Raw genomic sequence first — 22,331 nt, forward strand, 5'->3', positions numbered from 1 at the left:
CCAATCACGGGCGACTTCACCTATGGCCACTCTCTCTGTATACAGGCTGTATAGGACGGGGTACCCTTGGAGCTGCGAACAACGGAGCGCGAGATCCGGCGACTAGCACACGTGCACCGCAGACGGCCGTGCTACCTGCGGCCGACGAATCGAGTCAAGATGGTATACTCAGTGACAAAACAAAGCACTAGGCAATACGATCTTTTAAATACGACAGTACGCCATCTTAGGCACTGTATAACATTAAAACACTCGATAATGGCAACTTAAAGCCGAAATCGTGATGGTGTAAATGTAACACTGCAAATAGAAAAAACAGTCTAATGGCGGTAATGACTTTAAAGAAAGATATTATGACGGTGGCTCCCCATTATGAAAAAATTAGAAAAAAGATACGCGACATTAGTTTCTGACTGACCTTGTAAAAACTATACAGGGTGTTACAAAAAGGTACGGCCAAACTTTCAGGAAACATTCCTCACACATAAAGAAAGAAAATATGTTATGTGGACATGTGTCCGGAAACGCTTACTTTCCATGTTAGAGCTTATTTTATTACTTCTCTTCAAATCATATTAATCATGGAATGGAAACACACAGCAACAGAACGTACCAGCGTGACTTCAAACACTTTGTTACAGGAAATGTTCAAAATGTCCTCCGTTAGCGAGGATACATGCATCCACCCTCAGTCGCATGGAATCCCTGATGCGCTGATGCAGCCCTGGAGAATGGCGTATTGTATCACAGCCGTCCACAATACGAGCACGAAGAGTCTCTACATTTGGTACCGGGGCTGCGTAGACAAGAGCTTTCAAATGCCCCCATAAATGAAAGTCAAACGGGGTGAGGTCAGGAGAGCGTGGACGCTATGGAATTGGTCCGCCTCTACCAATCCATCGGTCACCGAATCTGTTGTTCAGAAGCGTTCGAACACTTCGACTGAAATCTGCAGGAGCTCCATCGTGCATGAACCACATGTTGTGTCGTACTTGTAAAGGCACATGTTCTAGCAGCACAGGTAGAGTATCCTGTATGAAATCATGACAGCGTGCTCCGTTGAGCGAAGGTGGAAGAACATACTGACGACACAAAAATGAGCTCTAACATGGAAATTAAGCGTTCCCGGACACATGTCCACATAACATCTTTTCTTTATTTGTGTGTGAGGAATGTTTTCTGAAAGTTTGGCCGTACCTTTTTGTAACACCCTGTATATATACTAAGATGGTATCTGTTCTTTCGGGCCGGCCGCGGTGGCCGTGCGGTTCTAGGCGCTCCAGTCCGGAGCCGTGCTGCTGCTACGGTCGCAGGTTCGAATCCTGCCTCGGGCATGGGTGCGTGTGATGTCCTTATGTTAGGTAGGTTTAAGTAGTTCTAAGTTAGGGGACTGATGACCACAGCAGTTGAGTCCCATAATGCTCAGAGCCATTTGAACCATTTTTTGTTCTTTCGGACATGTCCGAAAGAACAGATACCATCTTAATGTATATATAGTTAAGGCTCACCGCCCACTTGACCATCTTCTTCATCAGTGCGAATGCACAAACAGAGCCCGAACTCTTACGGGAATCGGCAACGCGCCGCGAGTAATGAGTATAACGGGCGGGGGCACTGCGAATGTAGTGCGGGACAATAGTTGAGAATGTGGGTTTCGCGGGAGGCGTACCAGAGATAAATCCCTGCAGTCGCGCTATCCTCTGTGTCCTCGGTGGCTCAGATGGATAGAGCGTCTGCCATGTAAGCAGGAGATCCCGGGTTCGAGTCCCGGTCGAGGCACACATTTTCATCTGTCCTTGTACAAACTGTTGATAGTAGTGAATGACATATAGCACAAAGAAGATGAAGCAATAATTCTTCCCTCGCCGCATCCGTGAACGAAACGGGAAGAAACGTTAATACATAGTTAATAACAGTTACGATCTGGGGAGGACTTAACGCTCTGGTGTAGATGCAGATCACAGCATTGGCGGCGAAGAATCTGAAAATGCTACTGCTATTATTTGAAAAATCGCTAATGTATAGCGATAGCACTAGTGTTGCTTCCTTTGAATCTTCGCCGTTCATGACATAGTACCTAGTACCTACCAGCAAAAAATTGATCCAGCCCATTCCACTTTTGAGAAAATATTTCATGTAATCGTGTGTTCGTTGTGAGCTGATTCGGAAACCTGGTTAAACCGAATCTACCTGTTGCCTGCGTTTCGATGTACCGTGTGCGTAATGCCAATGCGAAACGTACAGTTATTTCTTTTCTGAGAGATGCTGACGTGAAGGAACGAGGAAGCTGCCTCGCGCTGTACCTCCCCGCTCCCCGGACCGTGTCGACACGATTGCGAGATACCTCCCCCCTCACGCCGCGCAGCGCACCACAGACCCGCACAAAGCCAGCCACACGGCCGGCGCCTCCCCGGCCGCGTTTCACGTAATTGCTGTCCTTCATAATTAAAACTCCTGCCGACTCCTGGCGCCCCGCGCTCTGAAGCTCTCCCAAACACGCCCCCCCTCGCCGGGCGGAGTGGCCGTGCGGTTCTAGGCACTGCAGTCTGGAACCGAGCGACCGCTACGGTCGCATGTTCGAATCCTGCCTCGAGCATGGATGTGTGTTATGTCCTTAGGTTAGTTAGGTTTAATTAGTTCTGAGTTCTAGGCGACTGATGACCTCAGACGTTAAGTCGCATAGTGCTCAGAGCCATTTGAACCATTTTTTGAAACACCCCCCCCCCCCCCCCGCCCACTCACACACACAGCTCCTGTTGCAGTCAAGGAGGTTAGAATACAGGGGGCGCCCTTACGCCGAAAGAGTGAAGCATGTTCCCGCCATACTGGTTAGTCTGAGTGTAGTGTTCGTATTGAAGTGCTGCTCTTCGATATCACTTACAACAGGAATAAAACGTTCGGCTGTTTTGCCGCGATGTACACTATGCTGCACGAGGGAGAACCGGTGTTAAAATTTTTTAACGTTTTCAAGTGTCTGATGATGAGTACTCATCCACGCATCAACGCATTACATCTACATCTACATGATTACTCTGCAATTCACATTTAAGTGCTTGGGAGACGGTTCATCGAACCACAATCATGCTATCTCTCTACCATTCCACTCCCGAACAGCGCGCGGGAAAAACCAACACCTAAACCTTTTTTGTTTGAGCTCTGATTTCTCTTATTTTATTTTGATGATCATTCCTACCTATGTAGGTTGGGCTCAACAAAATATTTTCGCATTCGGAAGAGAGAGTTGGTGACTGAATTTCGTAAATAGATCTCGCCGCGACGAAAAACGTCTTTGCTTTAATGACTTCCATCCCAACTCGCGTATCGCATCTGCCACACTCTCTCCCCTGTTACGTGATAATACAAAACGAGCTGCCCTTTTTTGCACCCTTTCGATGTCCTCCGTCAATCCCACCTGGTAAGGATCCCACACCCCGCAGCAACATTCTAAAAGAGGACGAACGAGTGTAGTGTAAGCTGTCTCTTTAGTGGACTTGTTGCATCTTCTAACAAGGGAACCTCCCCATCGTACCCCCCTCAGATTTAGTTATAAGTTGGCACAGTGGATAGGCCTTGAAAAACTGAACACAGATCAATTGAGAAAACAGGAAGAAGTTGTGTGGAACTGTGAAAAAATAAGCAAAATATACAAACTGAGTAGTTCATGGGAAGATAGGCAACATCAAGGACACTGCAAACGCAGGAGCGTCTTGTGGTAACGTGAGCAGCTGCGGAACGATAGGTCCTTGGTTCAAATCTTCCATCGAGTGAAAATTTTAATTTTTTATTTTCAGTTTATGTGACAAACTCTTATGTTTTCATCACTTTTTGGGAGTGATTATCACATTCACAAGAAAACCTAAATCGGGCAAGGTAGAAGAATCTTTTTACCCATTCGCCAAGTGTACAAGTTAGGTGGGTCGACAACATATTCCTGTCATGTGACGCACATGCCGTCACCAGTGTCGTATAGAATATATCAGATGTGTTTTCCTGTGGAGGAATCGGTTGACCTATGACCTTGCGACAAATGTTTTCGGTTCCCATTGGAGAGGCACGTCCTTTCGTCTACTAATCGCACGGTTTTGCGATGCGGTCACAAAACACAGACACTAAACTTATTACAGTGAACAGAGACGTCAATGAACGAACGGACAGATAATAACTATGCAAAAATAAAGAAAGTAAAAGTTTCACTCGAGGGAAGACTTGAACCATGGACCTCTCCTTCAGCAGCTGCTCACGCTACCACGGGACCACGGCGCTCGTGAGCTGACCGGCTCCATGATATTGCCTATGTCGCCCATGGACTACTCAGTTTGTATATTTTGCTTATTTTTTCACAGTTCCACACAACTTCTTCCTGTTTTCTCAATTGATCTGTGTTCAGTTTATCAAGGCCTATCGACTGTGCCAACTTATAACTAAATCTGAGGGGGGTGCGATGGGTAGGTTCCCTTGTAAGTGTCCTGCCAATGAAACGCAACCTTTGTCTCGCCTTCCCCACAATATTATCTATGTAGTCTTTCCAACTGAAGTTGTTCGTAATTTTAACACCCAGGTACTTAGTTTAATTGACAGCCTTGAGAACTGTACTATTTATCGAGTAATCGAATTCCAACGGATTTCTTTTCGAACTCATGTGGATCACCTCACACTTTTCGTTATTTAGCGTCAACTGCCACCTGCCACACCATACAGCAATCTTTTCTAAATCGCTTTGCAACTGATGCTGGTCTTCGGATGACCTTACTAGACGGTAAATTACAGCATCATCTGCGAACAACCTAAGAGAACTGCTCAGATTGTCACCCAGGTCATTTATATAGATCAGGAACAGCAGAGGTCTCAGGACGCTTCCCTAGGGAACACCTGATATCACTTCAGTTTTACTCGATGATTTGCCGTCTATTACAACGAACTGCGACCTTCCTGACAGGAAATCACGAATCCAGTCGCACAACTGGGGCGATACCCCATAGGCCCGCAGCTTGATTAGAAGTCGCTTGTGAGGAACAGTGTCAAAAGCATTAGTGTTAAGACATATGTTTAACGGAGATACAGACTCGTACTGGCTAAGATGGCGGACGGGCTTCAAATGTCGTCTGTGCTCGGCATACATAACGTCATCTCCCCTTTATTCTAAGCTCCTTGCTTGCAGTCTGCATCCACGTAACACGTACGTTCTGTATATCTATCTTTTTTAGCCTTTCCTATTCTACTCGTAGACGGTATGCAACAAGAACACAGAATACACCTCTTTCCGCCGTTGTACGGGCGCGAATGTCTCAAATTTTAGCGTCCTGATCATCGTGCAAGATGTACTGCGTCGCCTGATTCAGTCTTCCGACGTACAAACTCAGAATCCTCCGAGCCGGCCTTTCCGTTATGCACGACTCGACATCCCCTCCCACCGGAGCCTGTTGAGCGTTACTCTGAGGCTCGCGCATTAATTATACAAATTCGAAACGAATTCCGCATCTGTGTATTAATTAATATTACTTTGATACGTTAATCCAATTTGGCTGGGTTGCCAGATTCACTTATAATGCACAAGCATCCTTCCAATGAATCTCTGTTTAAAAAATTCAAACGCCTTTTTCTTGCTGTTGTATAATTTTTATTTACGTTACACATGCATCTCGCCTTTGATCTGCAATGGACTTAATTTGGAAATATACAGTTTTCGTTTAACATGTGATACTTACAGATTCGAAACAGTTCACACCATAATTTTTGCGTCGAGTAAATGTCACATATTTGCCCCTGGAACGTAAATAAATACGACTTTGCAGCAAGTAAAAGACATCTTAACTTGTAAAATGAATACGTTCTACGGAAAAAAACGCACCACAAAAGAGCGCAAATTGGTCACAAATTCTCTGTGTGTCCATCTTTTCGGAGATGGTTGTGGGACTCGGCAGTTCAGTACAGAATGTCAAATCAAAGACCTTTCAACAGTCTCATTTCCAAACTGTTATTTAATTTGGCTACCAGTTCGAACAGTCGGGATATGATGCTTGAAGCAATCGCTGTATCAACCAAAAAACTACGGATACCAGTCTGACCCCTATTTTGGAGCCAGCCGTTGTGGCCGAGTGGTTCTAGGCGCTTCAGTCTGGAACCGCGATGCTGTTACGGTCGCAGGTTCGAATCCTGCCTCGGGCATGGCTGTGTCTGATGTCCTTAGGTGTCAGTAGTTCTAAGTATAGGGGACTGATGACGCCAGACGTTAAGTCCCAGTGTGCTCAGAGCCATTTGAACCCTATTTTGGAATCTTTCTACACGTCAGTCAGGGGCCTGAAGATGGCGTAGAAAATCGCCGAAACTGGTAGCCAAATAAAACAACAGTTTGGAAATTAGATGGCTGAAAGGTGTTTTATTTGACATTCTGGTCACAAATTGGTATTCATATAGGTATCGACAGAAAACGCAAAACTGTAAACTCTGGCGGCCAATAGATAAATGTGTGACGCTGAAATGCAATTTCACCACGCAGCTGGTAAGTATAGAAAACACGGGACATGACGATGCAACGACATAAAATCTGTGCGAATTTCATACCGTGTACTCAGCAACTATACCTCGCAGTCAAGCACGTGTACAGCATCCGCAGAGGTCAGCACTTTAGAGAGGATATGTAGTCGGGCACAAAGTAGACGGTTGGAGTAATCGGCGAATCGCTCGACATTTAAATAGGCGGCAGTGGGTGAACCATGGCCGAACACAGCGTCAGGAAGGAAGCGGTCAACCTAAAGAGATGAGGAACGAGAGGGCCGAGCAATCGTCAGATAGGCACTCGGAGCCCCGGAGTTTTCATTATCATCGATTCGACGTGCAACTGGTGCTGCAGGGACTACGAGGACCAACTACCATTGACCTCTGTATACCAACTAGCCTGTTTGCAGTGGCGTCGGGCACATTCGGCCTCGAATCTCACTCACTGGAGTAGAATTGTCTTTAGTAATGAGTCCCACTTCGAGCTGAACCCCGATGACCAGGGAAGACGTGTCTCGAGGTGGAGGGTGTCACCTGACTGTCACCCGCCACAAGGCCAAACAACCGGGAGTGGTGTTCTGGCGAGCCATTTCATTTCATAGCAGGGCCTCGTTGGTTCTCATTCGTGGCACCCTAACAACACAGCTTACACTGAAGGAAAATAACGCCCGGCTGCACACGGCCTGTCTTCGTGTTTGCCAAACCCTACCTTCGTCAGCAAGATCGCCGGATCTTTCTCCAATTAAGAAAGTTTGGAGCATTAGGGTTGGTTGGTTGTTTTGGGGAAGCAGACCAGACAGCGAGGTCATCGGTCTCATCGGATTAGGGAAGGATGGGGAAGGAAGTCGGCCGTGCCCTTTCAGAGGAACCATCCCAGTATTTACCTGGAGTGATTTAGGGAAATCACGGAAAACCTAAATCAGGATGGCCGGACGCAGGATTGAACCGTCGTCCTCCCGAATGCGAGTCCAGTGTCTAACCACTGCGCCACCTCGCTCGGTGAGCATTAGGGGCAGGGCCCTTCAGCCAGCGGTATTTTGACGATTTAACGCACCAGTTGGACAGAATTTGGGACGATATCTCTCAGGAGGACATCCAACAACTCAACCACTCAATCCCAAGCCGAATAACTGCTTGCATAAGGGCCAAATAAATCACCCATTTATTAAAAAATTGTCCGTACATTTACGTCAACCATAACCATAATCCCACAAACATGGAACAAGAAATGAAAATAATGAGAATAAGCAACCGTGGCAAAAATCTTATACAAACGCAAGAAAACTTCCACATCCAGAAAGCCATAGTAGAAAACAAACATGTGATAAATGAACAAACACACATCAGCACAGGCTCCCTACTACACTTAATAAAGGAAATGATAACATAAAACAAAAAGACTCTTCCCCTTTCACCATGTGGACACACACACACACACACACACACACACACACACACACACAAACAAATGCATACACGAACAGATCACAGATACTTCAATAATTACACTCGAAAGTTTGGCAATAACATTCGATCTTTGGCAAAAACATTTGACAGTCGGCAACAGAAACCAAAACATTGCATTGAAACAAGCGTTCAGTTCATAGTGCTGTGGAATGGTGAGGCAATACTGACCTTACGACTTATCCTAGAAGAAAGATTAAGGAAAGGCAAACCTACGTTTCTAGCATTTGTAGACTTAGAGAAAGCTTTTGACAATGTTGACTGGAATACTCTCTTTCAAATTCTAAAGGTGGCAAGGGTAAAATACAGGGAGCGAAAGGCTATTTACAATTTGTACAGAAACCAGATGGCAGTTATAAGAGTTGAGGGACATGAAAGGGAAGCAGTGGTCGGGAAGGGAGTAAGACAAGGTTGTAGCCTCTCCCCGATGTTGTTCAATCTGTATATTGAGCAAGCAGTAAAGGAAACAAAAGAAAAATTAGGAGTAGGTATTAAAATCCATGGAGAAGAAATAAAAACTTTGAGGTTCGCCGATGACATTGTAATTCTGTCAGAGACAGCAAAGGACTTGGAAGAGCAGTTGAATGGAATGGACAGTGTCTTGAAAGGAGGATATAAGATGAACATCAACAAAAGCAAAACAAGGATAATGGAATGTAGTCTAATTAAGTCGGGTGATGCTGAGGGAATTAGCTTAGGAAATGAGGCACTTAAAGTAGTAAAGGAGTTTTGCTATTTGGGGAGCAAAATAACTGATGATGGTCGAAGTAGAGAGGATATAAAATGTAGGCTGGCAATGGCAAGGAAAGCGTTTCTGAAGAAGAGAAATTTGTTAACATACAGTATTGATTTAAGTGTCAGGAAGTCATTTCTGAAAGTATTCGTATGGAGTGTAGCCATGTATGGAAGTGAAACATGGACGATAAATAGTTTGGACAAGAAGAGAATAGAAGCTTTCGAAATGTGGTGCTACAGAAGAATGCTGAAGATTAGATGGGTAGATCACATAACTAATGAGGAAGTATTGAATAGGATTGGGGAGAAGAGAAGTTTGTGGCACAACTTGACCAGAAGAAGGGATCGGTTGGTAGGACATGTTCTGAGGCATCAAGGGATCACCAAGTTAGTATTGGAGGGCAGCGTGGAGGGTAAAAATCGCAGAGGGAGACCAAGAGATGAATACACTAAGCAGATTCAGAAGGATGTAGGTTGCAGTAGGTACTGGGAGATGAAAAAGCTTGCACAGGATAGAGTAGCATGGAGAGCTGCATCAAACCAGTCTCAGGACTGAAGACCACAACAACAACAACAACAAGAAGAACAACACTAAAAATGCAACAGGAGGGTAACATGTAAGAAATTGTCCACGCAACCTGTAAGTACAGTTCAAAACATTACTACTTAATAGGAAATACCAACCACCAGAACTCTTTATAACGTATAGGCACAATGACAAACATGTAAATTAAATACCAAACATATGTACATATTCCAGGCCACTGATGATGCCTTGCAGAAAATAAAGGCGAAACGCGTATGGCACTAAAATTGTGTTTTATTCAGTTGCTGTCAGACGGTCCATAAGTAAAAATTATCAATATACCGTCATAATTTACGTCAAATTTAACGATTTCTGTACCAATACAGTAATTCCTCAACGGTGTTTTTTGTTTTACAATGTTTGTACAGAAGGTGTTTGAGCAATAGAACTAGAAAAGAAACAGAGTAGAAGACAAAGAACAAAGCAAACAATCCTACAAACATAGGTCCGGAAACCAGTGGTCTTCTCGATGCGATGTATGTTCTAGCTCTGAGTACTATGGAACTCAACTGCTGAGGTCATCAGTCCCCTAGAACTTAGAATTACTTAAACCTAACTAATCTAAGGACATCACACACATCCATGCCCGAGGCACGACCGTAGCGGTCACGCGGTTCCAGACTGTAGCGCCTAGAACCGCTCGGCCACTTCGGCCGGCATACGATGTGTGCCAGTGTTACAACACTATTAACATCTAAGTCTATGTTATTTTGAAACATCACTGGTGAGGCGTAAATTGCAAAGTGTTAACTGCTCTCGTTTGATTTATCGTCATTCCGGATACCTAAGTACTGGTGAATAGCGCTTCGGCAACAGATTTATCGGTCGTGACACGCCAATACCATGGTCTCCTCACTTGACCCGTTTAATTTTTTTTTATCGGTCGTGACACGCCAATACCATGGTCTCCTCACTTGACCCGTTTAATTTTTTTATATGGGAACATTTAGAAGCTTTCGTGTACTTCATCCCCATTCATATCGCCGATTAAGTTCTGGGACGGGTTGTAGATGGCTGCCAGTGCATTCGGAATACACCAGGGATTTTTGCACGTGTACAGGCATCGACGATATGTTTATCCTTAAGTGCATATCTGCAGTCTGAATCCTTGAGGACTCTGTTATACGGTATTCATGTATTCAGTCGTACGCGTCTTATTGGGGTTTTGTTTCACTGTCCACTACCTGCCCGTTTCGTTTGTTCCTGTAATAGTCACTTGCTGCGAGAAACGGCCGTACCAACAAATCAGTTCTAATGGATCCGCTTGGCCTTTGGCTTACCTACAACATTTCTACAATAGTTCCGTCTTAAATTCCTGTGAATCGATAGTTGTAGACGGTCCTGACAGATTCCAGTGGCTGATCTACGATGATGTTGTCAAACAGTGTCGGTTCTTCTCGTTAGTCCAGTGTATCTCTTCTCGTTGAGGGACTGCTACTAGTCTACTACAGAGGCTGCAGGTACAGTACCCTGGTACAGCATGGTATAAGCGAAAATGAGACATTTTAAACTTACTGTTGGTCTACAACTACATGGACACTCCGAAAATCATACTTAAGTGCCTGGCAGAGGGTTCATCGAACCACCTTTACAATAATTATTTACTATTCCAATCTCTAACAGTGCGCGGAAAAGACGAACACCTATTTCTTTTCGTGCCTTCTCTGATTTCCCTTATTTAGGATAATGATCGTTTCTCCCTATGTAGGTCGGCGTCAACTAAATATTTTCGCATTCAGAGGAAAAACCAGGTGTTGAAATTTCGTGAGAGGATTCTGTTCCAAAGAAAAAAGCCTTTGTTTTAATTATGTCCACCCCAAATCCTGTATCATGTCAGTGACATTCTCTCCCCTACTTCGCCGTAATACAAAACAAGCTGCCCTCCCCTGGACTTTCGCTATGTACTCCATTGATCCTGTCTGGTAAGGATCCCAGATCGTGCAGTAGTACTCCAAAAGACGACGAAGAAGTGCAGTGTAGGCAGTAAAAAAAGGCGTTTCACGGTCGATATTTAAAGCTTCTGGGCTGAGAGGTTGTGGGTGACGTATAAAACTATTCGTTGACGTTTCATCGCCATATTCGGGAGGCGTCATCAGAGATAAACCGGTCGAAACGTTATTGAATAATACTACACATCGACCACGGCCTCTCAGCACGGTAGCTTAAACTGTAGCCACCGTTGTTCTGCTGACTATAGTAATAACACAAGTGTGTTCAATTTTGCAGCAATTTGATTGACCTACACGACACGTATGTGTTAGGCTATGTGAAGAAGTGTCGGACTACAAATGCAAAAAGTTTGACCTTCAGTTCCCAGTACTGCTCCAGATTGTTTCTGCAACTCCTTTCACCTCCGGGAATCGTCTCCGCACCTGAAACATGATAAGCTGCACCTTGGTTCTGAGTCCACGTTCAACTGTTGGTCCCACTACATTCATTGGATCAACGGAGACGGCAAATTACTTGGAAAATCAGCTGAACGGAATGTATAGTCTTGAAACAAGTTATAAGATGACAATCAATAAAAGCGAAACAAGGTTAATGGAATGTAGTCGAATAAAATCAAGCTATGCTGAGGTAATCATATCATGAAAAAGAGACACTAAAGTGGTAGATGAATTTTGTTACTTGAAGAGAAAAATGAATTATGGAGGCCGATGTAGAGAGGATATAAAATGAATACTAGGAACGCAAGAAAAGCGTTACTGAACAAGTTTGCAAACATCGAATGTACACAGTGGTTGTAATTAAACTTTCGCTACTTGAGTCAGTGTAGACGGTAAAGTATTTTCCATTTGGGTACCTACGTTTATAGGAATGATTTTCAGACTGTGTACTGCAAGATTAATAGTGTTCGTGTCATGACTTGCCGTTACGCACTGGTATGGCTCCGTAGGTGGAATTCGGATCCCAGGACCAAGGACATGCAGCATGAACGGCAACAACTGATCTAGCTGCTCTCCGGGAGAGAGGTGCTTTGGTCCCAATTGTTTTGATGCACGATGGAGCTCCACCTCATCCTGCTCGTAAGGTCACTTGGTTACTGCGGAAAACGTTTGACGAAAATCGAATCATTGGCCGATCGTTTCAAACTGCCTGGCCACCAAGATCAATAGATCTTAACCCCGTGTGACTTCTGGCTGTGGAATTACCTGAAGGACGGGATTTAACAACGCGAGACTAACACACGTCGGAGGTTGAAGATGAAGCGAGGGAGATTCCTAACATCCCACCTGAGGTGTTTCAGGAAGCAGTAGAGCAATTTCTAGCGCGGTTCCAGGCTGTCGAGGGTGCAAATGGTAGCCACATTGAGCAACGTTTGTAATCTGGAACGTACACATTGTACGCAATTAAAAAATATTACCCTCCCATTTAAGTGCAGGAAGTCGTTTCTGAATGTATTCGTATGGAGTGTAGCCATGTATGGAAGTGAAACGTGGACGATAAATAGTTTGGACAAAAAGAGAATAGAAGCTTTCGAAATGTGGTGTTACAGAGGAATGCTGAATATTAATTAGATGGGTAGGTCACATAACTAATGAGGAGGTATTGAACAGAATTGGGGAGAAGAGAAATTTGTGGCACAACTTGACTAGAAGAAGGGATCGTTTGGTAGGACATGTTCTGAGGTATCAAGGGATCACCAATTTAGTATTGGAGGGCAGCGTGGAGGGTCAAAATCGTAGAGGGAGACCAAGAGATGAATACACTAAGCAGATTCAGAAGGATGTAGGTTGCAGTAGGTACTGGGAGATGAAGAAGCTTGCATAGGATGGAGTAGCATGGAGAGCTGCATCAAACCAGTCTCTGGACTGAAGACCATAACAACAACCCTCCAATGTAGAAATTAATATGTGTTTCTTTCAATGGTTTACTCGTTATCCCTCTTCCGCATGTCCTCACAAATGTTTCCACAAAGTTTCATTGTCCTAGGGTCACTTGTTTTTCGCGGTAGCCGTATCAAGTAGAGAAATTGTAATTAATGCGCTGGGAAGTCTTTTCTGAAGATATTTGTCTTAAGAGCAGCCTTATAAGGAAGAGAAATATGGACGACAAACAGTTCAGACTGCAACAGAATACAAGCTACTGAAACGTGGTGCTACGGAAAAATGCTGAATATTATACAGTTAGATCGAATAATTAAAAAAGAGGTTCTAAACCGAATTGGAGAGAAAAGACGTTTACGGCTTAAGTAAACTAAAAGAAAGAATTGTCTGTTGGGTAATGGAGGGAGAGTGTGAGGTAAGACTTGTGGAGGGAAAGGAACTATTAACTGCGATAAGCACATTCAAATGGCTCTAGAGGTAGGCTGCAGTTGTTATGCTGAGATGAAGAGGATTGGACAGGATACTGTAAAGTGGAGAGTTCCACCAAGTCAGTCTTGGGATGTCTAGAACAGCTCCGTGCTGTTCAAACCGACCTTCGGGTCGAGGACGCGTTTACTTTTACGTTTGTCCCGCGGTGCCAGAAACTAACAGCTACAGCTTGTGGCTGTAATTTGTTCACCTCGTACCACCTACTCTGCAGTGGCAATCTGGCACATTTCGCAGCTTTTTGCCGCAGCTCCATCGCCGGAGCTGCCATATACGGAGCGCTGGCCAATCAGCTCGCAAAGTTATCCCCGGCCTTGTCCGCCCGTTCCTTGCAGGGCGGAACCTCGTTTGCAGCCAAGTAGTCACAAGCTCCTGAAACCCTGACGTAAGAGTTCTGTGCAAATAGACGCCACCTGAAAAAGATGGCGATTTTTGTTAGCTCTGAGCTCTGTTTCCTGTCCCACGAGTGGTCTCGGTAGAGCGCGCGCGCACACACACACACACACACACACACACACACATGAGTTTATGTACTCACTGGTGCTGCACAATCATTTACTTGTCGTATCAGGGACTACCCTGTGTAGAGCTTACATGAGTTGGTTTGTCACTTCAATAACGATCAACTATTCGCCCTGTTGCTGAGTGTTGTGTAGAGCAGGGCTTCCCAACGTAAGGGGTCCGCCGGCTCTTTCTAGGGGGTCCGCGGCCACCTCTCACCAAATCGTGTAAAATAATGAGTAAAATTATTGAATAAAAATGTGAAAATCAAATTCATCACTATTTTTTTTTCGTGTGAAAAACATGTGTACTTTTACTTCAGGTCGTATACCCAAGCAGCCTTTGCGGTTCCTAAGTGAGAACGTATACACAGTTTAGTGCCGGAGAATGCGGCTTCTCTGATCGACTGCAACAATACGGGGTTCGTTTGTGCGCTGGCTCACGGCGCTAGATGCGCTGAAACCTTTTACGCATGCGCGGAGCGAGCTTTGTCGACCAATCACAGCGCTCGCTGGCACGTATGCGGCCCCAGGCATCATTAAATGTTAAACTTGCCTTGTCAGTGCACTACCTATTTCATAAGTCGATTTTTGACCAGTGTATTACTTCTAACATGGATCGGTGGCTGAAGTCAGGATCATTGAAGAAGGCTGCAGTTTCTCCATCGCCTTCACAACAAGGGAAGTTTCCAGTTGAAATGAATGAGGAGGGAGGACGATCAAAGGAAAACTTTACACACATTTGAACATTTTTCTTCGGATTTCACGAAAAACCACACGCAGACACACACACACACACACACACACACACACACACACACACACGACTGTTACGAAATATGCATGCTCCTTACATAACAGTAGCCAAATAGTGGAAGCGAACAGACCATAAGCGACAGCTTGTCAACAGCGAACAGTTCGGACGTGACGTTGATTGCTCTTGGAGGAAGACAGGTCCATCGTGTGAAATTTCAATTACCAAGTAATTTTAATCAGGCTATAGTGTGTTGAACAAAGGGACAAAGGGAGTAAATCCTCTAGTACGTGTCTGGATACAGTGAGAATTCCAATTGGATCGTTAATTTCAAGTTTCGGGGAGGGGGGGGGGGGGGGTCATTGGGAACACGGTACCTGCATTAAGAAGCTTTCAGTTCCCATGGGTTTCGCTCTGAAATTTGAAGTTACTGTGCTCTTGACTGACTAGGGGTCCACCATGGATTTTCGACTGGAGAAGGGGTCCGCCAGCTGAAAAGGTTGGGAAGCGCTGGTGTGGAGCATTCTTTCTTTCTTTGTGTGAGCCGTGTCCTGCAGTCACGCAGGGTCGGTCATGGTTAATCGGGTGTGGCATGTTAAGGTTAAGGGGTGGCCGGATGCCCTTCCTGCCGCCACCCAGTACCCCCTGGGAAGTAATTAGTGTACCCCAGCTGCCTGTGTCGAATGTAAGCCATGGAATTGTGCAAATGTGTTGCAAATGTCTGCGAGTCGTGTTAACTGAGGCGGAACGTGGGGACCAGCCCGGTATTCATAAAGGGGGATGTGGAAAACCGCCTAAAAACCACATCCAGGCTGGCCAGCGCGCCTACCCGAGTCCAGGAAGCAGCGCGTTAGCGCTCTCGGCTACCTTGGCGGGCTGTTGTGTAGAGCATTCACGACATGTTAAACAAAAGGAACTTGAGAAGTCATTCGTGGCTATAGATTAGCTAGGAAACTGGCGTAAAATGCAATTTTAAAGGCGGGGGTTTAGGCTCAAATAGCAACATACTGGAAACCTATTATAACAGAAGCGAATGAAATTAGAATAAACAGCCATAGTTTTAACAGAGACTAGGGTTACACAGTAGGGTATGGAGGCGTGCCTTGGACATGGAGCGAAAGCGAAGACGGAGGCTTGACTCTTGTGGGGGCGTGGGAGCGGCAGTTTCAAAATGGCTCTGTGCACTATGCGACTTAACTTCTGAGGTCATCAGTCACCTAGAACTTAGAACTACTTAAACCTAACTAACCTAAGGACATCACACACATCCATACCCGAGGCAGGATTCGAACCTGCGACCGTAGCGGTCACGCGGTTCCAGACTGGAGCGCCTAGAACCGCACGGCCACACCGGCCGGCGCGGCAGTTTCAAACATGGCACCAGTCCCTCAGACATCTGACGTCACTCGATCCCGTAGCGGGAGGGAGCTGCTAGGACCTGCCTAACTTACCTTCCGCGAATGCATTACTCTGCCCCTGCCTGGAAGGTTCCAGGCACTGCCGTAATATCTGTGTATGCACCACACCATGCCAGTCCTGACAGTAAGTAATTTTAACTCCTGAGGGCGATGGCGGAGACACCTATCGAAAGCTCCAGTGTTCTATTCGAAGTGAAGAGGCTTCTAAACCGAAAAGATTTCACTGAAGCATGTATCGCGAAAGACTCAGAGGACACAATTAAAAACTCTGTGGAAATCTAACCATTTTCATATACATTCCGATATCGTTTACTGGACTGCAAAAGCTCCACCGCTAATAGTTCAATACACTGCCTCCAACTGGTTACTAGCAACTCCAGGTAGTACTCTCCACCAGAACGAAGCAGGAATGCAAAGTCCATGGCGAAATCCTTTAAACACACGACTCTCAAATTTCCACGGAACGGAATATAATTTATTGGATCCAAATAAACCTCACCTACCCCATGTCATTCAGTAAACTACTGTAGACTATCCATCTACTCGCTCCACGATCTGATGTAAGGACTACGTCTACGTGGCATGTGTATCAGATAGGATTGACGGAGGACATCGAAAATTTCTGAGGTCAGCTCGCTTTGTACTATTGCGAAAGAGGGGAGAGACTGTAATGGATACAATACGCGAGTTGGGGTGGTAATAATTAAAACAAAGGCGATTTTCGTTGCAGCGGGATCTTCTCATGAAATTTCAGTCACCACTTTTCTCCTCCGAGAGCGAAAATATTATTTTGACCCAACATAGGGAGACTGATCATCGTTATAAAATAAGAGAAGTCCGAGCTCATACGGGAAGAGTTAAGTACTCCTCTCCTGTGCCAGGCGCGTAATTGTGAATTTTACAGAGTAATCATGAAGATGTACATGCAGATGTACACTCACCTAGGATACCGGAAACTTCCAACTCGAAATCCACGTCAGCGACGGGAACGTACTTTGGAACCTTTCAGTTTTCCGTAATACAAGAAATCGCTCGGCTAGTCACGAAGGATCACCGTCTCCCAACGTTTGAAATACAGTACCGAAACACCAGCTCCACCTAGAGGGCACACGACTTCTTCATCCCAGGAGGGATGAGGAGCTCCACACCCGCCATGAGCTTATTTAACATCCAAGCCTTTCAGTCAACCCTAAACAGGAGCAGAATACAGGCATTTTCATTGTCCATTTCCTGCTCTCGCATACAGCCCTTCTTTAAACCGTTGCTTCCTGATACGACGTTTAGAACTGTTTCCGCAACTGATGCCGGAAAACACACGTCTGGGGAAGTTATTCGCCCTTAAAATCAGCCAAGTCGGCGCCGACTGCCACCTATTTAGAAGGATTATGGTTCAAATGGCTCTAAGCACTATGGGACTTAACAGCTGAGGTCATCAGTCCCCTAAACTTAGAACTACTTAAATCTAAATAACCTAGGACATAAAACACATCCATGCACGAGGCAGGATTCGAACCTGCGACCGTAGCAGCCGCGTGGTTCCGGGCTGCAGCGCTTAGAACCGCTCGACCACCGCAGCTGACAAGGATTAGGGAAACCCAGACTCTTCATCTTCAGACCACACAAATCCCCATTCCTCCACAGTCGGATACTGGCTGAGACAGCTGCTATAGCAAATAGGGCTAGCACACATGGGAGGGGGACAGGAAATGATATGTTACAATATTCAACAAAACACTACAACGACTTATTTATAGAAGAGCGGAAAGACTGATGCAAGTTGACCTGGTGAAAGGTCAGTTTGTTTCCGCTGAAATGTGGGAACACGCGAGGCAATACTGGCCATGCGACGTATCTTAGCAGATAGACTGCAGAACGGCAAACCCACATTAACAGCAGGTGACACTGCGATTCCGTCGCAGACGGCGAAGGGCTTGGAACACCAACTGAACCGAATACATGTCTTGAAAAGAGATTGTAAGACGAATATTAACAGAAGGGGGAACTAGGGTAATAGAATGTAGCCGTCTTAAATCAGCCACTGTTTAGAGAATAATATTAGAAATTTGGGATGTAGTCATTTAAATCGGCCAATGTTTAGGGAATAATAGGAAAATGAGACACTTATAATAGTATATGGAATTTGCTGTTTGAGTAACACAATAACTGACGACGGTCGAAGTAAAGACCATATAAAATGCAGACCTGTAAGAGCAAAAAATGCGTTTCTGAAAAAAAATAGTCTATATACATATTATAAGTTCAAGTCACGCGCCCTCTCTATCTGCCTGTTTGTTACTGCTAACCTCGGGAGCTACTGTAATGATTTTGATACAGTTTTCACTAACAGATATACTGATTCACGGGGAAGGTTGGCGTATATCACTACATATTACACACTAGTTGTCCGGCCGTAGATAGTTACTGTTACCCGTATGAAGCTGGGATAGCTCGATGGTCGAATATAAATTTAAGTCTTCAGAAGTATTTTCTGTAGTTATCCATTTGGAGCTTGGCTTTGTAGGGTAGTGAAACGTGGACCATAAACACTTCATACAAGGAAAAGATGCTGAAAAGCTGTAATACACAAGATTGCTGACGGTTAGATGAGTAGAGCTAATAACTAATGAAAAGGTACATAATCAAACTGAGATGTAAAGAAATTAGCGGTACACGTGGATTGAAGGAAATTATTGGTTGACATGACACATTCTGAGGCATTAACGAAAGGTCTGCTCGTAATTCAGAGATATGGGTGGGGGGTGGATAAAAACTGTAAAGAAAGATCAAGACTTGGCTAAAGTAATCAAGTTCAAATGAATGTAGATTGCAGTAGTTTTGCAGAGATGAAGCTCCTTGCACAGGATACACCAGCATAGATATAGCTGCTTCGGACTTAGAACATAAAACGAATATTTTTTGTCAAACTGGATATCCACTTGTAATAGTCACATTTATTCAATATGCTGTGAATTTGGCAAAGTATTGTAACCATTTATTTGACAGCATGACTGAGAATAGCGCTGTGTAAGAGAAAAAAGTTTTGTGTACGCTCGGTTCAGAATCCTGCGATTACCACTGTCAGTTAATCGAAAGTCGTCCGAAGAGCAAACGTCTTTCCCAACGCCATACTAATTTAACGGAATAACGATTGTACACTAGCGCTCAATTCACCACGCATGGCTACATCTCGTTGCACACGTCCGGCATGAAGAAAACTTCCTGTACCCACACCGTGACGACAAGATGAGCCAACTCTCGCAAACCGGTCGGTGTTATGTAAGGCCATAATGGTGTTGCCACGTGTGGTTTCTTCACGCTAGTAGTTCAGATGGCAACAGTGACAGAGTTTTAAAATAAACCGCTCAAAAAAAAGTTTTGCGTTACTCTCATGACTCGCATAGGCTGTGTTTTTATGATCGGAAACGTCTTTCTCAATACTCGACGCCAGGAAGTCACTACGCAATACAGGCAAAACTGAACGTGCATTCTCAGTGCAGTTGAGTAGAGCGACCTCTGTCTACAGTCGGTCAGCGGGGCAGAACGGCTTGTGTGCATTGTTCAGTCTGTCAAATTGTCTCGAAGGTCCACTTTGAGTTTACAATAGGACCACACGATAGTCAGATTTTTGTAATTTTTATATTTATGCTAGCGAAGTTCAGAACTCAAATATCAATTCGTCAAAATAGTTTATGCGAGTCTCAAAAGTTCTACGGAAAATCGACTTAGAAGTCGAGCAACTTCGATTCCTTAAAGGGAGAGCAATTTTCGATGGGATGCTCTGTCGCTGAAGATCTGGTTAGAGTCTCGTTTCGGTCATTAAGTTTTTCTCGTTATTCTTTTTTTTTCGTTCAGTTTGCTTGTAGCTTACAATGGAATATGTCTTCTGCTAGTATCATTGCTTCTTCAGCATTTACCGCCGATGGTGTTGGATCGACGAGGTTATTTTCTATGAGTATTTACTAGTAATATAGAAAGGAATGTGTCACAAGTAATCTTGGAACTTCACTATGGCAGTAGTCTTCAACAACATAATCGGGTGCAGCTGACTTACCAGGCACATTTCTCCCCGTCCACGTACAACATTAAATCTTTTTCTGTCACAGTATCAGGGGCGATAAAAAAAAGTTACCGTTCCAAGGCCGTACAGTCCAGAAACGCCTTGAGCATTGAGGCAATCATCCCATCGGTCATCAAGTTGAAGAAACCCATCTGGTAAAGCGCCATCTTCTGCTGCGTGAAGGATTTCGTAACTGCCTGCTGTATATCCACATCCAACTGGAATCGTCAATCTTTCAAGGCACTTGTTTAAGGGACTGAAGCCGTGGTAATCACACGGGGAGAGATCACGACTATAGGATGGATGCTCGCGTGCGTCCCACTTGTGCTGGCGTAATGGATGAGTGTGGCCTCCCAAATAGACCGACGTCTTATATCGAATCGCGACCAGCACAGAACTTGAAGCATCTTTCCAGAAGGATTATTGCCGACAGACATGCTGCCCCATACACATTCTTCATTCTCTGGAGGACGTCTACCGATGTTTGTGCTTCGTCAGCCAAGAAAATATTATGAACGATGGTCCTATGTGGAGGCATTAGGTAATAACGTCGTCGAAGTTAACGTTTAAGCATTAATCGCAAGCACTTCGGAAATACACGTATGTCACAGTCATCCCTTGCCTACATGCCCATGCTTGTATACCGGCACTGGAGTCCCGCCACGTTGCATACACGCTGCAGGAACGCCGTCAAAACGGAAACTTTATGATTGCCCCTTGCAGAAGATTTTTATGTACAACATCATTAAACACCGTCTACTCTTTCGGCAACCTACTCAGAAGTGTTACTGTCGCTTCCAAAGATGTCATAACGCTTCCAACAGTTGTGGCGTTCGCTGAAGTCTTTTGTTCGCAACCGGCTGTGGACAACTCCACAGGTAATTCTACTAATGCAAGCGCCAGGCCAGAGGCATGAGATCTCGGTTTCGGCCACCTTCCTAAAGCAGTAGTAACGCACGCTTGTAAACCACGTAAACAGCAAGTACTGTTCAGTCTTACCGTATAGAGGCGCTCTCTGGTATCGCGTTTCCCCCTAACTCGCAAGCTATTTTCATAAAAAATGATAATTACATAAGTGTTAATTATGGTGACTTTTACACTTCGCCGGCCGAAGTGGCCGTGCGGTTAAAGGCGCTGCAGTCTGGAACCGCAAGACCGCTACGGTCGCAGGTTCGAATCCTGCCTCGGGCATGGATATTTGTGATGTCCTTAGGTTAGTTAGGTTTAACTAGTTCTAAGTTCTAGGGGACTAATGACCTCAGCAGTTGAGTCCCATAGTGCTCAGAGCCATTTGAACCATAGCCATTTTACACTTCAATTACATAGGCCTATTTTCGAACCGAACAAAAGAAGAAAAAACAAAAAAAGAATACTAACTTAACGACGAAGACAAGATTCGAACTAGCGATTACGTCTCGAATGGTACCAAGAAAGCCACAAAGACCATAGAAAACTGTCCTACATTTAGTAAATTAATACCGGTCGGAGAATTTCAAAGCAGATTTTCTTGAAAATTATTGAGAGTCGAATTGAACTGCTTTAGGAGGCTAATATATGACTTATGAAATGTTCAAATGTGTGTGAAATCTTATGGGACTTAACTGCTAAGGTCATCAGTGCCTAAGTTTACACACTACTTAACCTAAATTATCTTAAGGACAAACACACACACACCCATGCCCGAGGGAGGACTCGAACCTCCGCCGGGACCGGCCGCACAGTCTATGACTGCAGCGCCCTAGACCGCTCGGCTAATCCCACGCGGCATATGATTTATGAACCTCATATAACATAGATATAAAAATTTACGAAAATCAGATTGTTAGGTAGTGCGAGGTCTCTCACTTTACGCAGGAAAGCTTTTGTTAGCACAAGTCGCTGAAGATCTGCCCAGTAGTGGTCGCATACGTCCCAACGCCATCGCGTACGCAAGATATAGAAGGGAAATGCTATGGCGGTGCTGTTATTTGTATTTAGGTAATTCATGTGAAAAGGTTTCCAACGTGATT

The 22,331-nt window shown here is 44.8% G+C and overlaps 1 protein-coding gene and 1 non-coding gene across 2 annotated transcripts in view; one reads left to right on the forward strand and one right to left on the reverse strand.

The window, feature by feature from the left end:
* LOC124789146 overlaps positions 1 to 22,331 on the reverse strand; it is an 892,841-nt gene that overhangs the window by 829,189 nt on the left and 41,321 nt on the right. The window lies entirely within an intron of this gene.
* Trnat-ugu lies at positions 1,706 to 1,779 on the forward strand. Its single transcript has one exon. It is a non-coding gene; the product is annotated as a tRNA-Thr (tRNA).

This window comes from Schistocerca piceifrons, chromosome 3, assembly GCF_021461385.2.
Source record: "Schistocerca piceifrons isolate TAMUIC-IGC-003096 chromosome 3, iqSchPice1.1, whole genome shotgun sequence".
Lineage (NCBI taxonomy): Eukaryota > Metazoa > Arthropoda > Insecta > Orthoptera > Acrididae > Schistocerca > Schistocerca piceifrons.